Below are 23,929 nucleotides of genomic sequence, written 5' to 3'. Positions count from 1 at the left end.
TTAGGAGATACATATAGTTGGTAAGGGAAAGATTTTCTCCATCGAAGAATCACAGCTAATGAATGCAGGAGGAAGAATGAAAACCACAGTCAACACTTTACTACTGATATTGCTGTAATGCACCCAGGTTGCGATCATCGATGGTGGCTACAACCATGAGGAGAAATTGGACGGGGAAACCTAGAACGGATGGAACAGGTGGACTTCGCCTGAAACCAACGGTTAATTCCATGAGGCTAGAGGTGAGACGGTTACACATCCACCTCCTAATGCTGTAAAACAGAACACGCCCAACCCCACCAATGAAATACTGGCCTTAAAAGATGACTGCTTTCTCCAAGCAGATGGAGCCGGTAACGCATTACAGTAAGTATTGGGAACGCCAGAAGATGGGTTTTTTAAGTTTTATGTATTTATTTTGAGGGAGACAGACACAGCACAAGTGGGGAAAGGGCAGAGAGAGAGAGAGGGAGGGAGAGAATCCCAAGCAGGCTCTGCGATGCCTGCGCAGAGCCCCATATGGGGCTTTATCTCCAAAATGGATGTCCCCAAATGGACCTCAGTGGCATAGCAATTATTTTTTAAACGTTTTATTTATTTATTTTGAGAGAGAGCGGGCGCGCACATGCATGTCGGGGAGGGGCATAGAGAGAGGGAGAAAGAGAATCCCAAGCAGGCTCCACCCCATCAGCGCAGAGCCCCAGGGGAGGCTCCACTAACTCAGAGATCATGACCTGTGCTGAAATCCAGAGTCCCCAACGGACACCTAGGCGCCCCAACGGCATATTAATTACTTTTAATTGCAGCTACTTGGGAAACAGCAGGTTCAAGGACATCACACCCTCCTCTGTGCCCTGGAAGCAGGAAATAAACTTTCCATACGAAAGGGAGAGTCCTGTACTAAGAAGTAAAAGACATCCTTATCACCAGAGACGCGGGTTGTAAAATTGAGACAGCTGTATAAGCTCGTTACTTTTTCAGCAAATCTACCTCAGCCCAAATTCCGCTTAAAATCCCTTACTAATCAAAGTCCCCAAAACGTCTGTTGGCTCCGTCCTGTCATTTCCTCACGAATTCACCTTCTCTCTGTCTAAAGTGCTTCTCAGTGTCACTATTAAGCCTCTTTTCACCCTGGTAACCTGTGTCAAGCCAATTTAATTCTTAGTCCAGTAAGAATTCCGGATGGAAGAAAACTCCTTTCTCTCAGTCACTTCAGTATTTGAAGAGGGGCCTGCCAAGGGCTAAATAAGAAGCGAACGGGAGCGTCTGTAAAGTGGAGATGCCGGGGATCGAACCCGGGGCCTCATACATGCAAAGCATGCGCTCTACCACTGAGCTACATCCCCACCACGAAACCCGCTCCCTTCTCCTTCGTTGCTGACCCAGGCCCTCCCTCAGGCACAGAAACGCCAGCAGGCGGATCTAACAAGCGCCCATTACCTAACTCATCAGAGTGCCCCGCGCTCCCCTTTAATGCGCCTTTTATATTTGCAGATCTGTGTTATTGGGTTACGTTTGCCTGCTTCCCCCTAGGGTGATGTCAGAAGGGCAGAGCCCTGGGTGTCCTTCCCCATCACCCTACCTCCAGCCGACGGCACCGAGCCTGGCACGCGGCAGCCCCTCAGTAAAGGGTGGCGAGGGATGCCGGAGAGGTGACCTCTGTCCAGGGTTCGTGTCGCAGCGCAGAGAACCGTGCGGTGAAGTGCGCGGGGGAGAGGCGGATTGCGAAGTACGCGCATAGCTCGTTCAGGGCAGCGGGGCGGGCGCTCCGGCCCACACCGGACGGGCAAGCGTACCGCGCACCCTTGAGGAGACACCGGACCCCTGAACAAAGGCCCGTTTGCGCTCGCAGCGGTGGGCGGCGACGCTTCTCCATTTCGGCCAAAGTTCTGCGCTCAGGTGGCGCGTGGACGCCCCAGGTGAGCCCCCGCAGCGGTCCGCCCAGGGTCTGGGCAGGTGCGGCTCTGAAACGCACTCGTGGGCTTCACCTAGCGCATCCTCTGCAAAGATGCGCGGGAGAAACGAGACCCGGGCGGCCGCTGGGTGGGGGTGCTCTGGGCTCGCGGGGGCCGACCCCCGGGGGGTTCCCCGCCCAGACACCTGCATCCGTCCTGCTCGGTGTCAGCCAGCGCAGCACGGCCCTTGCCGCCCGCTCCCAGGGCTGCGATTTCGGCCTTCAGGTTCTAGCCGCGCGGCCCACCACCCGGCCTCTGCCTTACGCGGGGCTCGGCGGGGACTCGTCGGGGTCGCTCCCAGCTTTCGTAGACAGGTCACCTTTTCAGCCCGTGCCCCGGTCTGTCTCACGCTTCCTCGCCTTCCCTCAGGCCTTTCCTTCTGGCAGATTCCTTGGCCTTTACCGGCTTTACTGCCGCGGGCGGGCGGCTCCTCGGTGTTTGGAGCGAGCCGGGCTCTGTGACCAGTCCGGCTGCTCCCGGTGACCCCGAAGCCCTGGAACTCTCCCAGAAAATGCCCATAGCGGCGATGGTGCCCTGCGCGTCCCGAAAACGCACCGGGCTCGGCCGAGTTGGGGAGGGAAGGACAGTGGACGTACAGCCAGAGAAGGAAAGGTAAATTGGAACCGGGAAGGGAGACACAAACATAAACAGAAGTGTCTAAAAACAAGCAATGAAGCCAACGGTTCTACCCCCGCAGGACGCGAGGCCCTCGGCGAGCCTCGACGTCTCACCGCAAGCCTCCAGGAGAGCGGCGCCAAGCACTTCCCGACCGACGTGCGCAAAGGACCCGACTTCCCTGCGGAAGCGCGTGGTGTCCCTTCGCTCTGCCGACTGCAGTTCGTGCCAGCCCCCAGCTGTCCCCAAGCTCCTCTTGGTCCTGGACCTCACCTGCCCGCCACCCACCTGCAGACCCCGCCGGGGGAGTGGTTCCTGTGCAGACCAACCTGTGCACAGCATCACCGTCGCGTGCACACCACCGTCGCGTGGACACCACCACCCGTGCACACCACCACCCCATGCACACTCCGTGCACACCACCGTCGCGTGCACACCACCACCCATGCACACCACCACCCCATGCACACCACCACCCCATACACCACCACCGCGTTCACACCACCACCCCGTGCACACCACCACCTTGTACACACCACCACCCCATGCACACTCCGTGCACACCACCACCGCGTGCACACCACCACTCTGTGCACACCACCACCCCGTGCACACCATCGTCGCGTGCACACCACCACCCATGCACACCACCACCCCATGCACACTCCGTGCACACCACCACCCCGTGCACACTACCACCCCATGCACACTCCGTGCACACCACCACCCCGTGCACACCACCACCTCGTGCACACTGCCACCGTCGCGTGCACACCACCACTCCATGTACACCACCACCCCGTGCACACCACCACCCCGTGCACACTACCACCGTCGTGTGCACACCACCACCGCGTGCACACTACCACCACCCGTGCACACTCCGTGCACACCACCACCCCGTGTACACCACCACCGCGTTCACACCACCACCCCGTGCACACCACCACCCTGTGCACACCGCCACCCCGTGCACACCACCGCGTGCACATCACTACCTCGTGCACACTACCACCGTCGTGTGCACACCACCACCGCGTGCACACTACCACCATCGCGTGCACACCACCACCCGTGCACACCACCACCCCGTGCACACCGCCACCCCGTGCACACCACCACCTCGTCCACACTACCACCGTCGCGTGCACACCACCACCCGTGCACACCACCACCCCATGCACACTCCGTGCACACTACCACCCCGTGTACACCACCACCGCGTTCACACCACCACCCCGTGCACACCACCACCCTGTGCACACCGCCACCCCGTGCACACCACCGCGTGCACATCACTACCTCGTGCACACTACCGTCACGTTCACACCACCACCCGTGCACACCACCACCCCATGCACACTCCGTGCACACCACCACCCTGTGCACACTACTACCGTTGCGTGCACACCACCACCGCGTTCACACCACCAGCTCGTGCACACCACCATCCCATGCACACTCCGTGCACACCACCCATACACCACCACCCCGTGCACACCACCACCTCGTGCACACTACCACCGTCGCGTGCACACCACCACCCCATGCACACTCCGTGCACACCACCACCCCGTGCACACCACCACCACCAGCCCCCTCCTCCGGGACCCCGGGAAAGCCCCCGCCCCGCCCCCTGACTCATTTGCAGGTTTGCGCCGGTGGGATTTTAGCCAGAATGAAGGTTCGGTGCGGGAGAAGGAGCCTGAGACACCTGCTGCCGGGTACAGGAGCGCGGCGCGCGCGAGCGGCCGGGCGCAGGTGCGCAGGTGGCGGGCGGAGCCGCGGGCCGCTCTCCCCCAGCCTGGGGCAGGGCCAGGGGCCGTGGCGAGGGGGCCGGCGGCCGGTCTAGTGAGGAGGGAACGAGACTCGTGTGCCACGACTCCTGCGTGGTCCCCGGACGGTCAACGTGGCCAGATTCTTAGCGATTCGGCCTCGGGGGGTTTGGAGGCTCAGCCCGCGGACTGCGTTGACCGGCGGGGGAGGTGCTAACCTCTACGCCCCTGAATCCCGTCCGTGGTGGGATCATGGGGTGCAACTGTTGCCCCGGAACAGGAGTGTTTATCATTTTGGTCATAATTGCCCTGGGTGCCGGCCGGCACAGCGACTGGATGCTTGAGTCCAGTCCTGGACAGGGCGGTCTGCCCTCGCTCCCTCCCACGTGACCTTCGATGCAGGCCTGAGGTCCTCGGTTCATCCCTGGTCTGTCCACGCACGGGACGTCTACACCTGTAGACGCGCTTTCTTTCGGCCTTTTGCCGTTCTTAATCTGCCTTCGCTCGTCTTTATCTTCCTCTTCTCTTCGAATGGCCAGTGGACAGATGATCTGATGTTCAAGGCCTTTCCAACATCGAGAGAAGGGTCTGATATGGTTTGTACGTCAGTGCACAATTCATTAAGCTTTAAAAATTAACATCTGTAAATATTCACACTATTTTCACAGTGTATTAAAAACATAAATTCAAAACTTAGATTTCCCTTACACACAAATATTTATAAAAACTCAGGCCTTATGTTAAATTGTTTAATCTTTAAATGTTGGACGCACCTGAGTCCTGCAGTGTTGTTGGAAAATGATGTAGTGAGGTAGCATTCTGCACAGCAGACTGTTCAAAAATTCTGTACAAAAACTCTGTTCCTCGGTTTTTGCGTGTATCAGCATCACCTCCGGGTCTTGTCAGGACAAGGGTTGCTGGGCCCCCATGCCTCAAGTTCTGGACTCACCGAGATGGGGCCTGAGAATTTGCACTTTTAGCAAGATTTCAGGTGATGATGATGCCGCAGATACAAAGACCATGCTTTGAGAGCCGTTGCCTCACCCTAAAACCCTTTCTACAGTATGAAAACCTGGATTTATGTTTGAATCTTCAGCGTCTTTCTTATACTTTTTATTCCACAGGATACAGGTTTACTCACCCAGTCTACGGAGTGGGCTCTTCCTTTTTGGGCCGAGATTTACACACACTGTGGACAATTCCAAGCCTAGAACCTGAGATTGAGTGGACCCTGCAAGATGACTCTGTCTCCGTCCCGTACCCAGGACTTTGTCCGTCCATCACGACATTCCCCAGGGGGTTGCTGTAGCCATCTGTGGGTCTAGTTTTTCTCATGCCAGCCTTTCCAAAAGCCTCATGATCTGAATGACATATTCTTGGTCATTGTTAGGATAAAACCCAAATTTCCACCTGCTTGTTTTGAGCTGGGCCTGGGCAGATTAAGGTGAATCTAAAGCCTTTAGTGATATTGACTTACATTTTCTTTCTGACATTCAAGACCTGTAAAATTCATATAATCCTTGCACAACAAAGTATAGCGAAATACATTTTACAGAAAACTTGATGTATATTCATAAAGAAAGGTATTTTTGTGCCCCATAAACCCTACAGTTCTGGGGATGTAGCTCAGTGGTAGAGCGCATGCTTTGCATGTATGAGGTCCTGGGTTCAATCCCCAGCATCTCCAGTCTCTTGCCGCTTGTGGCACACCTTTTTAAAATGCTCCATCTTGAACCAGACGTCTGTGGCTTTTAGCCCTTTTGACACTTTTGAGCAATTTAAACTGGAGGCAACTAAGTCAGGTTTCACTCTGGCTGGAAAGCCAAATATGCTGCTGAAGAAAATACTCGACTTGCTCTGCCAAGGGCACAGGCTGATGTTCGGTTCCCCTTGAACAAGGACCAGAGGCGAGGGTAAGGAGGGATTAAGCTAAGACGATGGACCGGTTATTTCCACTTCTGCAACTTTGCTTTGTCAGCAACTTTTTGAACTTTGTCATAAGTGCCTCTACCGTTCATAACCAAAGAAATGCTTTACGTCTCATTCTTTCTGTTTTAGAGGAGATCACATCTAAAGCCAGCCACTGACTAGGAAGTCCACCACTGGTATAAATGGGGTAAACACATGACTAATTTCTAATGACTTGGTTGCTGGAAGCTGAGAATGTAACAAGGAGAAATTGTAGGCCAAGAACAGTCTTCAGGTACAAGAGGAAAGAGAGACTTGGTTAGAAATCTATGCAGAGAGCAAAGTGTTTTATTAGCTTCTCCTTGGTTCTTTTTGTAAACCAGAAAAAACTGCTATTACCAATTTACCAATTATCATCAGGGACATAGGCCAACAGCGTCCTCTAAAAACATAGACTAAGAAAATTTGTTCTTGGAAATCATGTCAGTAGCAACAGAGTATCCTTATTATCTAACTGATGTGGCTTAAATGACTTTGGCATTGACAAAAATTTTGCTATGACTTTGACATAGAAACTTAGGCTCTATTTCCAACCACTTTCCAGAGTTTCAGTAAGGATTTTCAGGAACATCTTCTAAAATTTATTATAACTGTATAGTTTTCTTTATTACTTTTTTAGAGAGAGAGCAAGCACATGCCAGTGGAGGCAGAGAAGCAGAAGGAGAGAGAGAGTCCTAAGCAGGCTCCACACTCAGCATGGGGCCTCATCCCACAACCCTGGGATCATGGCCTGAGCTGAACTCAAGAGTCGGTCGCTCAGCAGACTGAGCCACCCAGATGCCCCTCTAACTCTGTAGTTTTAAGAAAACAGGATGTGAGTCCAATTCTCAGGCCTGCCTGATGCTGCCACTTTATATACAGTCCTGCTTTGCTTTGATTCTATAAAACACTGTTTCGATTATATTATACTATATTATTATATTTAAAACTTAAACTCGCCCCCTCCTCCCCACCAAATCCTATAATGACGATCCCTCTTGCTTCGTTTGGCCAAAGTCTGTACTTCTGTTTGCATTTCCCCCATTGCCTGAGCAAGGATTAAGTTCATCTTTTATGTGTGAAGATTCAGCAATTGTAATTTATTTAACATTTTCTAATACAGAAGCGAAAAAATTGACATGGCAAGGCTAAGAAACAGAGACTGGTCTTTAAATAAAGTAAACATTAATGTTCTTGAACTTTCTATAGGGAAAGCCTATTTAAGACACCAAAAAAAAAACCCACCCCTACATAAATAAAAATATTGATTCACTTGCCTGGTCATATTTAATATAAAGACACTTGTGGTTGCCATCCACAAGCCAAGGGAAAGGCTTTGGAGAACGACCCAACCAACACCCGATTGCAGACTACTTTCCTCAAGAACTGTGAGAAAAAAAATTCCTGTTATTTAAGCCATCATGTCTGTGGGGCTTTGTGACGGCAGCCCTAGAAAGCTGACACAATTCTAAATGAGCCCAGGAGGCAGTGCTATTGTTACTGTCTTCACACCCCAGGGATAAAAGGAGAGTGTACATTTGTTGGATACGTATTGGCATTCAGCATGCATTCCTACTTTCTTCTGGTTGGCAGTCTTTACTGGAGGGCTTGGACAGCTACAAAGGATATGTCCCATACCCCCCTCGCACCTAGGGATCTTGATACAAATGATATTAAAACAATTATTAGGCACACTTCTCTGAGGTTTACAAAACAGGATATTATCCTGCTCATTTTGGCCATTTTCTGCTGGCAAGCCAGACTGTGGACACATGCTTCCTCTGTAGCAATGTTACAAGCCCAGCCTCTGTAGAACAGGAGAGAGAGCGGTGACAGAGCCAATGCCATCGTCCACGTTCCAATGTGCAGTCACAGCTCCTGAGTTTGGGAAGGGTTCTAGACAAGGCGGTCTCCTAAGCTTAACCTCATGGTTCGCAGACATGGTGGCATGTCCACGAGCTCAGCAATGTTATCACTAGCTTCCCTTGTAAAGCAGTTCTATAGATATGTGTATCCTTGTAATCAGGGGAAAGCACAAACACAGTCTTGTGGATATTTCTTGGACTCTTACTTGAAGGTCCAGTCTGAAGTCTGTCTCTCAATCACTTCTGCTGACTTTACACTAATCCAGTTTCCTGTTTTTAAATCCTTCCTGCTTAAGACATTTAGAGTGCTTCCTGTACACTACACTCAACTCTGAATTGTGCTTCAGGTTAAGAAATATCAAAATAAATACTGATAGTAATGGGCTATAACCTATTGGATACAATAACAACCTGTGAATCCGTACAAATAAATAAGTCAATGAAGAAGAAAGAAATCGTCTTCTTCTTATACTAAGAAGTCAAATTATAAATATAGAAAGCATGACGGGTTTAGGAAATCACATTTGGAAATCATTACATTAATAATTGATTTAGGCAAGAATCATCGAGTGATAAATTAAATAGGTAAAAGTTGAATGAGAACAGTACCTTTACATAGTCTCAAAGCATGTCCTCAAAAGATACTTATTAACTGCAAAAAAAAAAAAAAAAAGTAGTTACAGAGAAATCTGGAAGACATCATCATAAGCAAGTGACCAGCATTAACATCAGCAAGAACGGGACAATATGGGACAGTTGACATTATATGTCCACTGATGTGATGCACTGAAAAAGACACAACATCAGTTGTATTCCTGCCCAAAATACAGAGCCTAAATTAATTGTGAAGAGGCCGCAGACTAACCCAAATTATGCAGTATGTTACAACATGATTGCTCTGTACTCTTCGAAAATGGCCATGTCAGAAAAAGAAAGCCCACAGGTTGAAGATGAAAGAGAACGACAAACGAGTTCAGTACATAATCAAAGATTTTTGCTAAAAAGGGCATCATGAGGGGAGGAGGACTGACATCCGCAACATGTCAGAGTTGGACCCTCCTTCCCCCAACAAGCGCAGTATTCAGCAACAAGCCATTAATCCCTTCCTGAGAAAGCAGGAACTATTGGAAAGGCTCCTGCACGCAGGAATGTAAACCAGATGACAGCTCCAAACAGTAGATTTGAGATTGAGATTAGAGATGATTTCAGACTAAAAAATTGGAGTAAATGGCCAAAACAAAAAAAGCTTTGCAGGCCCCGCTGGGAGTCGAACCCAGGATCTCCTGTTTACGAGACAGGCGCTTTAGCCAACTAAGCCACAGAGCCAGCTGCGCGGGGGTCGGAGGGACTTTGGCGATCAAATCGCGGTGCATTAGGGGGAAAGCCACTTCCGCCAGGTTCCCGCGCTCGCCCTAGCGGAGGAGGTCGCGCTCGCATGGGCGGGGGCTCGCGCGGGACACCCGGGAGCTTGGACTGGAACCGGCGCGACAGCACGCATGCGCGCACCCTCCCCGTGCCGGGGAAAAAGGCTGGACCAGCCTCGCGGCGGGAAAGGCGGGAGTCGAGCTGAGTGTTGTGCGCGGGAAGGGGCTCGTCCGCGTGACGTCACACCGATCTTGGTCTTCGGGAACCTTCCGGTGAGAGGCCGGGTGAGGGGCCGGCTCCTCCCTCGAAGCAGGTGGGTGCGGCTTCCATCCCGGCGCGCAGAGGACCGCGCGCTGCGCTCGGACAACCGAGCCGAACCGAAACCAGCCGGGCGCCTAAAGGTTCCGGGCGGCTGTGCCCGAGCAAGTAGCAGACGGAGCAAGGCGGCTGCTCCGGGGTCGCCGCCCCGTCCCGCCCCGCCCGGTGCCGCAGCCCCGCAGCCCCGCCCTCGCGGGCCCGAGCCCACCAGCGCCCCGCCGGCCGCGGCAGGTGCACAGGGGGAAGCGAAGCTGGCGGCGGCGGCGGAGGAAATTCCTCTTCGCTTTGGTGTTTCCAGAGGCTGCCCTTCTGTACTTTCCTCGTGGACTCTCGGCTCGTGGGGGCTAAACAAGCATCAGCTGACTGTGTAAATAAACATCACACAACCAAGCATTCATTCTTAAACCGTCAAGGACTGCACCCAGGTTTTCTGCCTTTAATTAGGAGAAAGTGCTACCAGGGAGGGGAGTGAAGTCGCCGGTTTAGAAGGTGACGCTGCACGTCCGCCCAGCTCCCGCTGCCCGGTTAAAATGCAAGACCGAGGACTCCTGAATTCTGTATCCATCCAAGCAAGGCTAGAAGGAATTCTGCATGAGGAGGCCCTCGAATCGCAAAGTCGTTTTAAATTCCTTTCTTGAATCAAATGTTCTGGCCTTGCCATTTTCTATTCCACTCATAGTGTTTTGGTAGAGAGTGTAAACACATGTCTGCGAGCCAGATGATCACTTTTAAACTTAGTCTGTTCGCAAACTTCTGTGGCTAGGACGGTGTTTACTGTGTACTCCAGATACTGTGGGTTTACTGAGTGTGGAAACCAGCACCCCAAGTCATAATTGGGCCAGGGACCCCGGCATTTCTGAATTCTAATTAGCTGCATTGTTTATGATAAGGACTGAATAAATTTCAGTCACAAAAGTGCAATTGGGGGGCAGCTGGGTGGCTCAGTCGTTGAGCATCAGAGTCTTGATTTAGGCTCAGGTCATGATCCAGGGTCGTGGGTTTGAGCCCCCTCCCCCCTCCACACACACATGAGCTCTGTGCTGAGCATGGAACCTGCTTAGGATCCTCTCTCTTTCTCTCTCTCTCTCTCTCTCTCTCCCTCTGCCCCTCCCCTGTTTGTGCCCCCCCTTTCTAAAATAAAAAATAAAAAATAAAATAATTTTTTAAAAGTTCAATTGGAATGTCAACATTTTCAGTGAAGTATGGCCAACAAGAGTTGTACTACTGAGAACCTAGCATGTGTCAGGTGCTGAAATGACTTCTGTGGATACAACTAGGTACAAGATGGCCACAGATGGGAGGAAAGAAAGGAGAAATGTTACTGAACATTGTAAGTGTTACAATAAAAGAAATACAAGATAACAGATGAATGCCTAACAGGGCCGGCAACATAGTTAAGTACATAGTACTCCCTATGTACATGGCTCAGTACATTTTCTTGGTCATTGCTCTTTAATTTATTAGATTTTTCTTCTAGAAAAAAAATGTGTGTGTATAAATGATACAGGTAGCACTTAAAGACATCTGTAATACTTTCAAGTTAATCCCAGGCATTTAACCAAAATAGGAATCTGTGCTGAGGTGCAATGAAATAAACCTGACCAAGGTCCAGTGGTGGGAAGGTCTGGAAGGCACTTTAAATAAAATTATCATGAAAGCAAAAAGAGGCAGAAGCTGGGGAACCTATTCCAGCGAGGGTCTCCCAGAAGTAGACTCGCACAGGGAAAGGACTGTGAGTGAACTGAAAGAGCAAACACCATGAGACTGTGGGCCAATTTGATGTAAAATTGCTTGACGAACATTAGACGCAAAATAGCTACATAAGGGAGCACGGATACTAGAGCCTGGAGATTTTTCGTGATTGCAGTGATTTCTCATGACCCTCTGAGTGCTTTCTCTGTTGAGAATAGGGTGAGTTGATGTACCACTAGCTAACAGGTGTTATCAGTGGAACTACGTCCCCTAAACATCCATATGTTGACATCCTAACCCCCAGGCTTGCAGAATGGGATATAACTAGTGAAGATAAAGTCACCCTGGAGTAGGGTGGGGCTCTCTGATATATTATATATGTACTATGGATGCATATATACCCCTGTCCTTGTACAAGGGGAGATTTGGAGGCAGACATGCACACGTGTGAACATGAACACCAGCGTCTGGGTGATGCATCCACAAGACAAAGAAGATTCCAGCAAACCACTAAAAGCTGGGGGTGGGGGGAGCATAGAGCAGGAGAAACGACCCCGCCTGCACCTTGATCTTGGATGTGTAGCCTCTAGAACTGCCAGGTAATAGACTTCTATCGTTTCAGCCACATAGTTTGTGTTATTTGGTTATGGCTGTCCTAGGCATCCTCCTCTGAGGAAGAACTAAGTTTTTTCCTGTGTTTTGCCCCAAACTTAACTGAAATAAATTTATTTTAAAAGGGAACTACTGAATAAGGGGGAATGGGAGGAAAGTGCAAGAGGTTCCTATGTCCTAACTAAAAAGCTGGACAAAAATTCAAGTTCAAAAGCAAAAAGAAAAGGAAAGTAAAAAAGGAAGGAGAAAGAAAGGAAAGAAGCAAGGAAGAGGAAGGGGGAGAAGGAATAAAGGAAGGAAGGAAGGGAAGGAGGGAAGTAGGCGGGAAGTAGGCGGGGAAGGAAGGAAGGAAAGAAAGAAGGAAAGAGGGAGGGAAGGAAGGGAAGAGGGAGGGAGGAGGAGGGAGGAATGAGAGAGGGAATGAAGGGGGGAGGGAGGGAGGGAGGGAGGGAGGGAGAAAGAAAGGAAGGCAGTCAGGGAAGCACAAACAGAAATATGTGTCTGATCAGTGATCAGGTCCAAAGTTTCAGAAAACAACCAGAGGTGGGGAGACATGGAAAGAAATATGGGGCACTCAGAATTGGAACCCCTGATGTGTTGGGAAGGGGACAGCTTCAGCCTGGGAAGGAAAAGTTAAGAACAGGGATACCATGGAGGCTTGGGGGAGAAGGATCAAATGGGGGTAACCAGGTAAGGGGCCATTACAAGGGGAGCAAAAGCAAAGACTGAGTGAGGAGCACACTGAGGCCAGAGCCTCCAAGGGGTTTGAGGGGGGAGGCAAAGGAGCGGGGAATGTGGGGAGCATGGGTGAGTGAGATCTGGGACGGAGGTGGCGGGCAATCCGCACCAGGATACGTGGGGGTGCAGGAAAAGGCACTTTGAAGAAGACAGGAGAGGTGCAGGCAGTGCAGAGGGCAGAGTGGGCTGTTAGGGGGTCAGTACAACAGACTTCTAGTGTAAGGTGTAGACTGCAAGGGTCCACATGGAGAGAGGAAGGGAAACGAGAAGGTAGGGGTCCATCATTTTCCTAGAAAAAGAAAGATTTGGATAATGAGTTTATGAGGTCTATTGTAACATTCTCTGTATTAATGTCTTAAATATCTCATAATTAATTTTAATAACAGGATGTTTTGCATAAACTTTCACATGATCACATTAGAAGAAGAATATGGAAGTTGAACTGGAGGCCAGCGCACCTGCAAACTCTGAGCATGAGCCTGGATGCTTTACACGTCGTAGAGCCTCGTCCATAATCAAGTGTTGCTGCCATTTCTAGACTTCCAAGTCTATGAATCCAATGCCCGAGGAAAGTAGCAAAGGGTAGAGAAATGGTCTTTGTCCCTAAGTGGCTCCATTTAGATACAAAACAATGTATCGGTGGGCCACCATACTGTGGCTTTCCTAGAACACATGCCATTCTTCCTCAAAGTGATTCCTATTTCTTCACAAAGGTAGGGATCATTGCTTCCCTGGAGAATTGGCAGACTTTTGTTAGATAAAATTTTACACACGAGAATGCCAGGACCTAAGAACAAAGTGTGACAGTTTAATTTTTTGTGTCAACTCGGCTAGGCTGTGGTGCCCGGCTGTCTGGTCAGAACCCAGTCTCGTTGTGGCTGTGAACATGTTTTTTTTTAGACGCGATTAACATTTATATTAGTAGACCTTGAGTAAAGCAGATTACCCTCCATAAGGTGGGTAGGCTTCATCCAAACACCTGAAGGCCTTAAGAGTAGTTCCCCCAAGGAGGACACATTCGGCTTCTGGATTGCCTCTGCACTCAAGACTGCCCCGTCAACTCTTGCCAGACTTTTCAGCCTGCCCTGCAGACTTCAGACTTGCCGGCTCCCACAGCTGAGTGAGCCAGTTCCTTAAAATAAGTCTCTCCCTCTCTCTGTCTCTGTCTCTGTCTCTCTGTCTCTCTGTCTCTACACACACACACACACACAGACACACACACACACACAGCACTGGTATATTTCTCTGGAGAACAGGAACTAGCTCACCAAGTAAGAAGATGTTCAATTGCCAAGAGAAAACACCTGTACAGCTCCCAGGAGACCAGCAAGACCTTCGGGCTCAAGGAACTTCTAGCTCTTAAACCTGACCCCAGGCTGAGTGTTTAAGCTCTCCCAGATTTGCTGCATTCTGCTGACATCCTGGTGCCCGGAATGCAGTCTGGTTCTATGTAAATGTCTGCATGAGAAGAGCAGTTGGCTTGTCTCCTCATCTGGTTTGTCCTCTCTTCGTACCTGAAGACCCAATACAGGCAGGAAAGAAAAGAGATTAGCCTTCTGTGCTATCTACATACCTGGACATATCTTACTTTCAATTACCAAGAGGCCCATGGTCACAATTTAAGATTAAACTGTGCGAGGATCACCCAGTACTCCCATGCAGGTCGGCTATGTCTCATTCTCCTTGAAATGAAAGGAATAAGGTATATTTCTTTTCATGAAACGACCTAGGCTCGCCTCTAATTTTCTCTAGCCACAAGACTGTAGAAACTGCTAAGTGGAGTCAAACTCAGTGTGGGCTCAGAGAAATTTCATTGTTCCTAAATAAAAGGAGTCCTTATCCTTTTCAATGCTAAGGAATAAAGATCAGCAAATTGCATTTTCCCCAGATGTCAGCTCTGCTCCTTTCTGTGTTCTTAGAAAATAGCTGCATTGCTTTCTATCTTTGCTCCTCTTAATATTCTTTGGGCAAAAACAAAAAACAAAAAACAAAACTACAAAAAAAATGAGATCTGGCTTTATGTGATTAAAATAGTCATCTCTTGAAATATTGTTAAAGACATTATTATCTTCCTATCAGGGAGCCAGACTCGCATGACACATTAAAACAAGCCCTCCTTTATGAAGACGTAGCCCCAAGTTACCAATATCAACCCCTGCATTCCAGGAGTAATTTTATTTCAGGAAACTTGTGAGTCTATATCAGAGTCTATATCAGAGATCACGGAGAGATACCTCCAAATTTAAATCTGGGGAAGGAGAGTTTAGGGTATATGCCTTCTGTCCCAGATGGCCCTCAATGATTAGATGATCTCCTTTCTTCCCAATGACCAGCTTTGCAAACTAGGGACCTCAGGGGGAGAGAGGGGGAGAGGGGAGAGACAGAGAGAGAGGTGGAGGGGGGAAGAGGGAAAGAAGGAGAAAAAAAGAGAAGAAAGAGAGGGAGAGAGGAGGGGAGAGGGAGAGAGTGACAGAGATGTGTGGAAGAGGGAGACAAAGGGAGGGGGAGAGAGAGGGAAGGAGGGTGGGGGAGAGGGGGAGAGAGCCCTCTTCTCTCTACTTAATGGAACTGAACGTGGAGAACTTAAGTTCCATCCGATTGGTGGCCTCCAGCTGCCCCTGACGTGGCCAGCCTGGGGACTACTCAGATATCTGCGACAATCTGAGTGGCCAGTGGCGTCTCTAGATTAGTTTAGCCTAACTGAGAAAGGAAAAAACCTGCAGACGACCTGGCTTATCCCTCATCCCACCTTTGAGGGCATTTGGAGAGAATTTCAGTAGACACCATTGGAGTCAGGGGGCCAGCCGTGGTGACAGACAGGGATATTAAGGTCTGACATAAAGGATGCTGGCCACGGTCACAGTTTAGGCCGGGCTCCTGCACCTGCTAGGAATCTGGGACGTTCAGGGTCGTGTCTGCGGTCCCTGGGACTCTAGGGAGGCCTGCCTGGGGGTGGGGGGAGCGAAGCCACAGAAAACCGTTCCCTAAACCCCCAGCTGGCAGAGGTGACAGAGGGTCCCAGGTGGAGAGGTGGAGGCTGAGGCACGAGGGACAGGACACCGCGTTCGGAGACCCGGCAGACCCGGCGGTGGACGGTCCTCACCCGCAGGCGCCGCGTCTACGGGCATAGATTCTCCGGGTTGAGTCTGCAACCTGCACACCCGGTTCGCGCAGAGCACACCCGGACCCAGCCCTCCCGGGGTCGCACCCGGGGGCGAGAGGTCGGGCTGGGGAGGAGGGGGGAGGGCCTCCCACGCGCGTCCGCACCCCCACCCCGGGGAGGGAACCCCTCTCCCTGTCGCGCGTCCGCAAACCCCCACCCCGGGGAGGGACACCCCTCCCTGTCGCGCGTCCGCACCGCCCCACCTGGGGGAGGGACCCTCCTCCCTGTCGCGCGTCCGCACCCCACCCCCACCCCGGGGAGCCTCTGGCGGCCACGGCCTGGAAACTCAGCGAAGATACGGATTCATCCGCAAACCTTCTGGTGCAGACTTTTCACGGACAAACGTCACCAAGTCCCCAAGGCTTTCTTCCTGCATGGGCGGGGGAGGGAGGGGGGAGCCGCTCCTGCTTCGCTTTGTGGGCAAGCGCGGCCAGGCACGCAGTGGAGACGGTGGAGGGGTTCCGTGGACAGCCCCGCACACCGCTGCCGCGGGGGATGGGAAGGGGGTAAGATTAATCGGCTTCTGCGGGGATGGACCCGGGCCGGAAGCAAGAAGGAAGCCGTGTCCCCGTGTCCCCTGCGAGGGGACAAAAGGCTGGAGATGCTGGGGATCGAACCCGGGACCTCATGCATGCTAAGCATGCGCTCTACCACTGAGCTACATCCCCACCGCGGAAGAGCCGGCTTTTCCGAACTGTCTTCACAGAACGATACAAATTTACCCCCTTCACACTCTACATGCGTGTGTGGTTCGGGGAACTCGGGTTTCCATCTCTGTCTACGGAAACCCACTGCCCAGGAACCCTGACCTGCAAGCCGTCCCCGCAGTAACCGCGGGGACACGCGAATGGGGAACCTGTAAGAAACACGCTCCCACAAGCCTGCTTCCATTCTGTGTCTCCCCCTCTCTCTGCCCCTCCCCCGTTCATGCTCTGTCTCTCTCTGTCTCAAAAATAAATAAAACGTTAAAAAAAAAAATTAAAAAAAAAAAAAAAAAGAAACACGCTCCCACAGCTTCCCCCCGTCAGTGCCTCGCTCTTCCCTCTGGAGGCACGTGGGCCAAAGGACAGGTGCTTCAGGGAAGGAAAAACCGCTTTGCCAACGGGACCTTCCAAACTGCCCCCAATTCTCCCCCCACTTCTGCACCCCGCCCCCGGGCTCCAGAAACAGCCCTGCACCTCATTCCCGGGCTTCAGAAACTGCTCTGCGCCCCGTCCCGGGCTTCAGAAACCTCACTGCATCCCATCCCCGGGCTCCAGAAACCGCCCTGCACCCCATCCCGTGATCCAAAACAACCCTGCACCCCATCCCCAGGCTCCAGAACCGCCCTGCACCCCGTCCCCAGGCCTGCACCCCATTCCGGGGCTCCAGAAACCTCCTCGCACCCCGTCCCCGGGCTCCAGGAACTTCCCCGCACCCCATTCCCGGGATCCAGAAACAGCCCTGCACCCCATTCTCAGGCTTCAGAAACCTCCCTGCACCCCGTCCCCAGGGTCCAGGAACCTGCACCCCATTCCTGGGCTTCAGAAAGCGCTCTGCATCCTGTCCCAGGCTTCAGAAACCTCCCTGCACCTCATCCCGGGATCCAGAAATTGCTCTGCACCCCGTTCCGGGTTCCAGAAACCGTCCTGCACCTCGTCCCCGGGCTCCAGAAACCTCCCTGCACCCCGTCCTGGGCTCCAGATCGCCCTGCACCCCATCCCGGGATCTAGAAACCTCCCTGCACCCCGTCCCCGGGCTCCAGGAACCTCCCTGCACCCCATTCCCCGGATCCAGAAACAGCCTTGCACCCCATCCCAGGACCCAGAAATCGCCCCGCACCCCGTTCCCGGGATCCAGAAATAGCCCTGCACCCCGTCCCCGGGCTCCAGCAATCGCCCTGTACCCTATTCCCGGGATCCAGAAACAGCCCCCCACCTTTCCTTGGAAAACTGGGGCCGGTGGAGGGAACTCTGTCACAAGAACGATCTGCTTCCTCTCCCCTCGACTTGGGGAGCCAAAGGGCGGAGATGTAAAGTGCTGCCCTCGGCTCGTGGCCCCCATTTTATCCAAAGAATGCAACCCAAATTCGGAGACTGGGAGTTCTGCGTCTTTGAAACAAAGGGCCTGGAAGGAGGTGAGAGAGGCATACCGTGGAGGGCTTCCGTGGGGCTTTATTTGCTACACAGACGTGGTTCTCGGCCATCGGGGCCCCTTTCTCCCCAAGGGTTGCGAGCCGAGGCTTGGCGCCCGAGTGCGCACACCCGGTGACCCAAGAGCAAATCTGGAAGGACGGAGGGGATGCGGGGAGAAAGGAGCGCAGAGCTGAGGCTGCCGCGCTCAGAGGCGCGGACGTGTGAGCGGCTCGGAGGGGCCGGCAGCGAGCTGCTAGACCCCTGGCCCGCGCCCCGCGCCCTTCCTCCCGGCTGGGGGAGCCCCGGGCCCGCGCCCCACACTCCACACCCTTCCTCCCCGCTGGCGGGGGGGGGGGGGGAGGGGGGGAGGCTAGCGTGTGTTCCCGCACTGGGGGTGGTGGGCCCACACAGTCTGCGCAAAACTGAGTCGTCTCGAGTTCAATGGCCCTTCCCTTCCCCAGGGCCAGTGATGGTTTTCAAGGAAGGCACCGGACCCTCTGGTGGACACACACACTAGCCAGTCCGCAAAAAGACCAGTTTTCTCAGGATAAAAAGAGAAACACGAAAGGGCAATCACGGGTCTTCGTTTAACCTTGCAACTCGATTTTCCGGGAGTGTGGTTCCTGATAATAGTCTGCTATCTTAAAGGAAAGGATAAAAATTATTTTTTTGTGAGCAATTATTATTTACTAAAGAGAAAATGTGTTTAAGGCCTGCGGTGACTATTAGTTATCTACTGTGTAACCTGGAGGTAGGCATCATTGCGCCCCTTCCTGAAGGTTGGCCAAGACACTGCTATCCCTAATCCTACAGTACCTGGCCCAAGTAATATGAGTCATTTTTTTTTTTAAAGAGTGAATGAGTGAATGGATAGACAGATGGATGCTTGCATAAATAAACCAACAGAATATTTCAGTGGCCACTTAGGAGATTTCAGATGGGAGAAATCATGAAATTCGCTTTCATTCCCCTCAATTCCAACAGAGAAATGGAAAATGTATAAAAATGTACCAGTTATCAAAACCAACCCAAGAAGTTACAGAAAATCTGATTCAACATACAGCCATTTAGAAAGCTGAATCGAGAGTTTGAGCAACATTTCCATAAAATATATTTTCTAGCCTGATATTATTTTATTGGCACAGGATATGAAATCTGAAAGGAAATGATAACCTCTGTTATACAAAATATTCCAGCAAACAGAAAAGCTTTATAAGTTATTCTAGGAGAGAAGTATAATATTGCCACCAAAACTCAATGGAGAAAACTTAAGAAAGAAAAATTACAGGACAATTTCACTAACAAACACAGAGGCAAAAACATAAATAAAAACCCCAGCCAACAGACTTCCAGTTTCTGATTCCATAGGTAAGGACTTTGGAAGTTACCACTTCATCCTACTAACCAGTAAAAAGCAAAACAGGCTGAAAAATCAGCAACTACTGCCCCCGAGTTTGGAAAGACAGATGGTAAGTACAGGGAGTAAACACACTCTGGACTTTTATCCAACACGGTACTGGAAGTCCTAGCTCCTGCAGTCAGGCAAGAAGAAGAAATAAAAGGCATCAGGGGCCCTGGGTGACTCAGTCGGCTGAATGTCTGACTGTTGATTTCTGCCGGGGTCATGATCTCACAGTTGTGAGACTGAGCCCCATGCCAGGCTCCGGGCTGACAGCGCGGAGCCTGCTGGGATTTTCTCTGCCCCTCCCCCACCTGTGCTCGCTCATGCTCTCTCTCTAAATAAATAAATAAACATAAAAAAATAAAAGAGAAATAAAAGGCATACAAATTGGAAAAGAAGAAGTAAAACACTCACTATTTGCAGGTGACATGACACTATGTATAGAAAACCCTAAAGACACCACCAAAATCTAGGAAAACTAATAAACAAGTCAGTAAACTTGCAGCATATAAAATCAATGTACAAGAATCAGTCGTGTTTCTAATAACAAACGATCTGAGAGAAATTAACAATCCCATTAAAAATTTTTTTTACATTTATTTATTTTTGAGAGACAGAGCACAAGTGGGGAGGGGCAGAGAGAGAAGGAGACAGAATCCGAAGCAGGCTCCGGGCTCTGAGGTGTCAGCACAGAGCCCCACCCCACGCAGGCTCGAGAGAGCCCCACGAGGCTCGAACTCACAAACCATGAGATCATGACCTGAGGCGAAGTTGGACACTCAACCAACTGAGCCACCCAGGCGCCCCAACAATCCCATTTTAAAGAAGATGTGGTATATATAAACAATAGAATATTACTCAGCCATAAAAAAGGATGAAATCTTGTCATTTACAACAACATAGATGGAGCTAGAGAGTATTATGCTAAGTGAAATAAGTCAAAGAAAGACAAATGCCATATGATTTCACTCATATATGGAATGTAAGAAACAAATGAGCAAAGGGAAAAAAGAGAGAGAGGCAAACCAAGAAACAGACTCTGAACTACAGAGAACACACTGGTGGTCAGCAGAGGGAGGGTGGGGGGAAGGGTGAACTAGGTGATGGGGATTAAGGAGGGCACTTGTGATGAGCACTGGGTGATGTATGGAAGTGTTGAATCACTAAATTGTACTCCTGAAACTAATATTACACTGTATATTAACTAACTGGAATTTAAATAAAAACTTAAAAAAATTTTACATGAAAAAAGAAACAAAACAATCCTATTTATAGCTGTATTAAAAAGAATAAAATACCTAGGAATAAATATAACCAAGGAAGTAAAGATCTATATACTAAAAACTATAAGACATTGATGAAAGCAATTGAAGAAGACATTAAGAAAATGGAAAGATATATATCCATGTACATGGATTAGAAGAATTAATGTTGTTAAAATGTACCCATACTACCCAAAGCAATTTACGGGTTCAATGTAATCCCTACCAAAATCCCAATGACATTTTTTATAGTAAAAGAAAAAAAATCCTAAAGTTTGTATGGAATCACAAAAGACATGGAAGAGCCAAACAATCCCAGAAAGAACAGAGCTGGAAGTTTCACACTTCCTGGCTTTAAACCGTACCACAAGGCTGTAGGAACCAACAGTATGATACTGTCGTGAAAACAGACACATAGATCAATGGAACAAAATAGCTCAGAAATAAGCCCTTGCGTATATGGCCAATGAATTATGACAAAGGACCCAAGAATATACAATAGGGAAAGGATAGTCTCTTCAATCAATGGTGCTGGGAAAACTGGACAGACACATGCAAAATGAACCTGGACCCCCATCGTACTCTATACACGAAAGTTAACTCAAAGTGGGTTACACACTTAAGTATGAGACCTAAACCATAAAACTCCTAGAAGAAAACACACAGGGTAAGCTCCTTGACACTGGTCTCAACAATGATTTTTTGGATTTGACAGCAAAAGCAGAGACATAAAAACAAAAATACAGAAGCAGGACGACATCAAACCAAAAAGCTTCTGCACAACAGAGAGAATCATTAACAAATGAAAAGATAACCTATAAAATAAGCAAAAATATTTGCAAATCATATATCTGGTTAGTTATCTGATAAGGGTTTACTATCCAAAATATATAAAGAACTCATACAACTCAATAGCAAAATCGAACAATCCAATTTAAAAATGAGCAGAGGAACTGAATAGACACTTTTCCAAAGAAGACCTACAAATGGCCAACAGGTACATGAAAAAGTGTTCAACGGCACTCATCATCAGAGAAATGCAAATAAATACCACAATGAGATACCACCTCACACCTGTTCCAATGGCTATTGGCAAAAAGTCAGGGCTGTAGGCAAGGATGTGGAGAAAAGTGGACCCGTCTACACTGTTGGTGGGAATTTGAGCAGCCACCACTAAAAATATAGAGCTCCTCAAAAATTAGAAACAGAGCTACTATATGATCCAGCAACTCTACTTCCGCGTGTGTATGTCTGTGATATTGTGCTTTATAATAAGAGAAAGTTTGCATTTGGTTTTCATCCTGTTGCTGGCACTAAAAATATAGAGCTCCTCAAAAATTAGAAACAGAGCTACTATATGATCCAGCAACTCTACTTCCGCGTGTGTATGTCTGTGATATTGTGCTTTATAATAAGAGAAAGTTTGCATTTGGTTTTCATCCTGTTGCTGGCACACAGCTCCTAAAACCCACAGAATTTCCTAGGTCATTAGAGCGGCAAAGATGTGTTTTGTTATGTTAATAGTGACGGCTCCTGCCGTTGGGGGCTGGGTGCCAGGAGAACCAGCCCTGCGGCAACGAAGGTTGGAACTTCTAGCCCCACCTCTCTAACTTTCAGGAAGGGGAGATGGGCTGAAAGTCAAATCAACTACCAATGGGCAACGATTTTATCGATCATGCCTGCGTAGTCATGCCTAAGCACGGAGATTTCTCTGCACCGAAACCCTAAAGAACAGGATTTGGAACAAAGCTTCTGGGTTGGTGATCACGTAGAGACTGGGGGTGAGTGGCACACTTGGAGGGCAGAGAAACTCCATGCCCTTTCCCTAAGCAGTTCTCCCATCTGGCTGTTCTGAGTTATACCCTTTTAATCCAGTAAGTAAACTGTTTCTCTGAGCAGTGTGATCTGTTCTAGGAAATTAATCAAACCCAAGGAGGGAGGGTCATGGAAACCTCTGGTTTATAGTCAGTCAGTGAGAAGTACAGGTGGTGTCCTGGACTTGTGACTGGTGTCCTAAGCAGAGGAGGGGAGAGGAGAGGCAGTTCTGTGGGATGGAGCCCTTAACCTATGGGATCCAATTCTATCTCCAGGTAGATAGCATCAGAATACAGCTGAACGCTAGGACACTCAGCTGACACACAGAGCATTGCTTATTGGTGTGGAGAAATTCCTGCACACACACACTGGAATTTGGCTATTAGAATCACCTTTTAATATTCAAAAGAAATTAAGATAGATATTGAAGAGATATCTATTGACTCATGTTCACTGCATCATTATTTGCAATAGTAATATATGGAAACAACCTAAGTGTCCACCAACAAATGAATGGGTAAAGAAGATGTGGCATATATATTCAGTGCTGTATTATCCAGCCACAAGAAAGAAAATTCTACCATTTGTGACAACATTGGTGGACCTTCAGGACATTATGTTACATGAAATAAGCCAGACAGAGAAGATAAATATGGCAAGGTGTCACTTCTATGTGGAATCAGGGTGGGCGAAAGTCAAACTCATAAAAAACAGGGCAGAAAAGTGGTTGTCAGGGGCTGGAAAACGGGGGAAATAAAGAAGTTGGTCTGTCACCTTAATATGACTTCTGCCCCAGTTCCATGCGGAAGTCCCCATTGTGAAAGCCCCTTCATGAATGTGGATGCACTCTTAGGCTAAAACTTCCCAGTTTTGTTTTTGAGGAGACACTGCTTTGGGAAATATCCCTGGTGTTCTCCTTTATTTCTTGCAAATAAAACCCTTCCTTTTCCTACTCTTTGGCTTGGTTGTGTCTTTTGGCTGATGCCCCCCTCCCCCCGAAATAAACCCAGTGTCAGGTAACAGTGAGTCTGATGTGTTCCCCTCCCCACCCCCAACAGCACCAAGCAATTCTCCAATTATCAGCGGACACTGACTGGGTGTCCTACAAATTTAATTCATATCTGACCCTATGTACCTGGAGACACTATCAGATTCCATAGGTTAAGGGCTCAGTCCCACCAGACGGCCCCTGGGTGGCTCAGTTGGTTGAGCGTCCGACTCTTGGTTTCGGCTCAGGTCATGATCTCACAGGTTTGTGGGATTGAGCCCCTCATCAGGCTCTGTGCTGATG

General features: G+C 49.7%; 4 non-coding genes across 4 annotated transcripts; 1 reads left to right on the top strand and 3 right to left on the bottom strand.

Annotated features, from left to right (window-relative positions):
* Positions 1–1,274: 1,274 nt before the first annotated feature.
* On the bottom strand, positions 1,275–1,346 carry TRNAA-UGC. Its single transcript has one exon. It is a non-coding gene; the product is annotated as a tRNA-Ala (tRNA).
* Positions 1,347–5,960: 4,614 nt separating this feature from the next.
* Positions 5,961–6,032, top strand: TRNAA-UGC. The gene has a single exon. It is a non-coding gene; the product is annotated as a tRNA-Ala (tRNA).
* A 3,377-nt stretch (positions 6,033–9,409) lies between these two features.
* Positions 9,410–9,483, bottom strand: TRNAT-CGU. The gene has a single exon. It is a non-coding gene; the product is annotated as a tRNA-Thr (tRNA).
* A 7,158-nt stretch (positions 9,484–16,641) lies between these two features.
* On the bottom strand, positions 16,642–16,713 carry TRNAA-AGC. The gene has a single exon. It is a non-coding gene; the product is annotated as a tRNA-Ala (tRNA).
* Between the last annotated feature and the right edge of the window lie 7,216 nt (positions 16,714–23,929).

Source organism: Prionailurus bengalensis, chromosome B2 (assembly GCF_016509475.1).
Source record: "Prionailurus bengalensis isolate Pbe53 chromosome B2, Fcat_Pben_1.1_paternal_pri, whole genome shotgun sequence".
Taxonomy (NCBI): Eukaryota; Metazoa; Chordata; class Mammalia; order Carnivora; family Felidae; genus Prionailurus; species Prionailurus bengalensis.
This window is presented reverse-complemented; position numbering and strand designations above follow the sequence as displayed.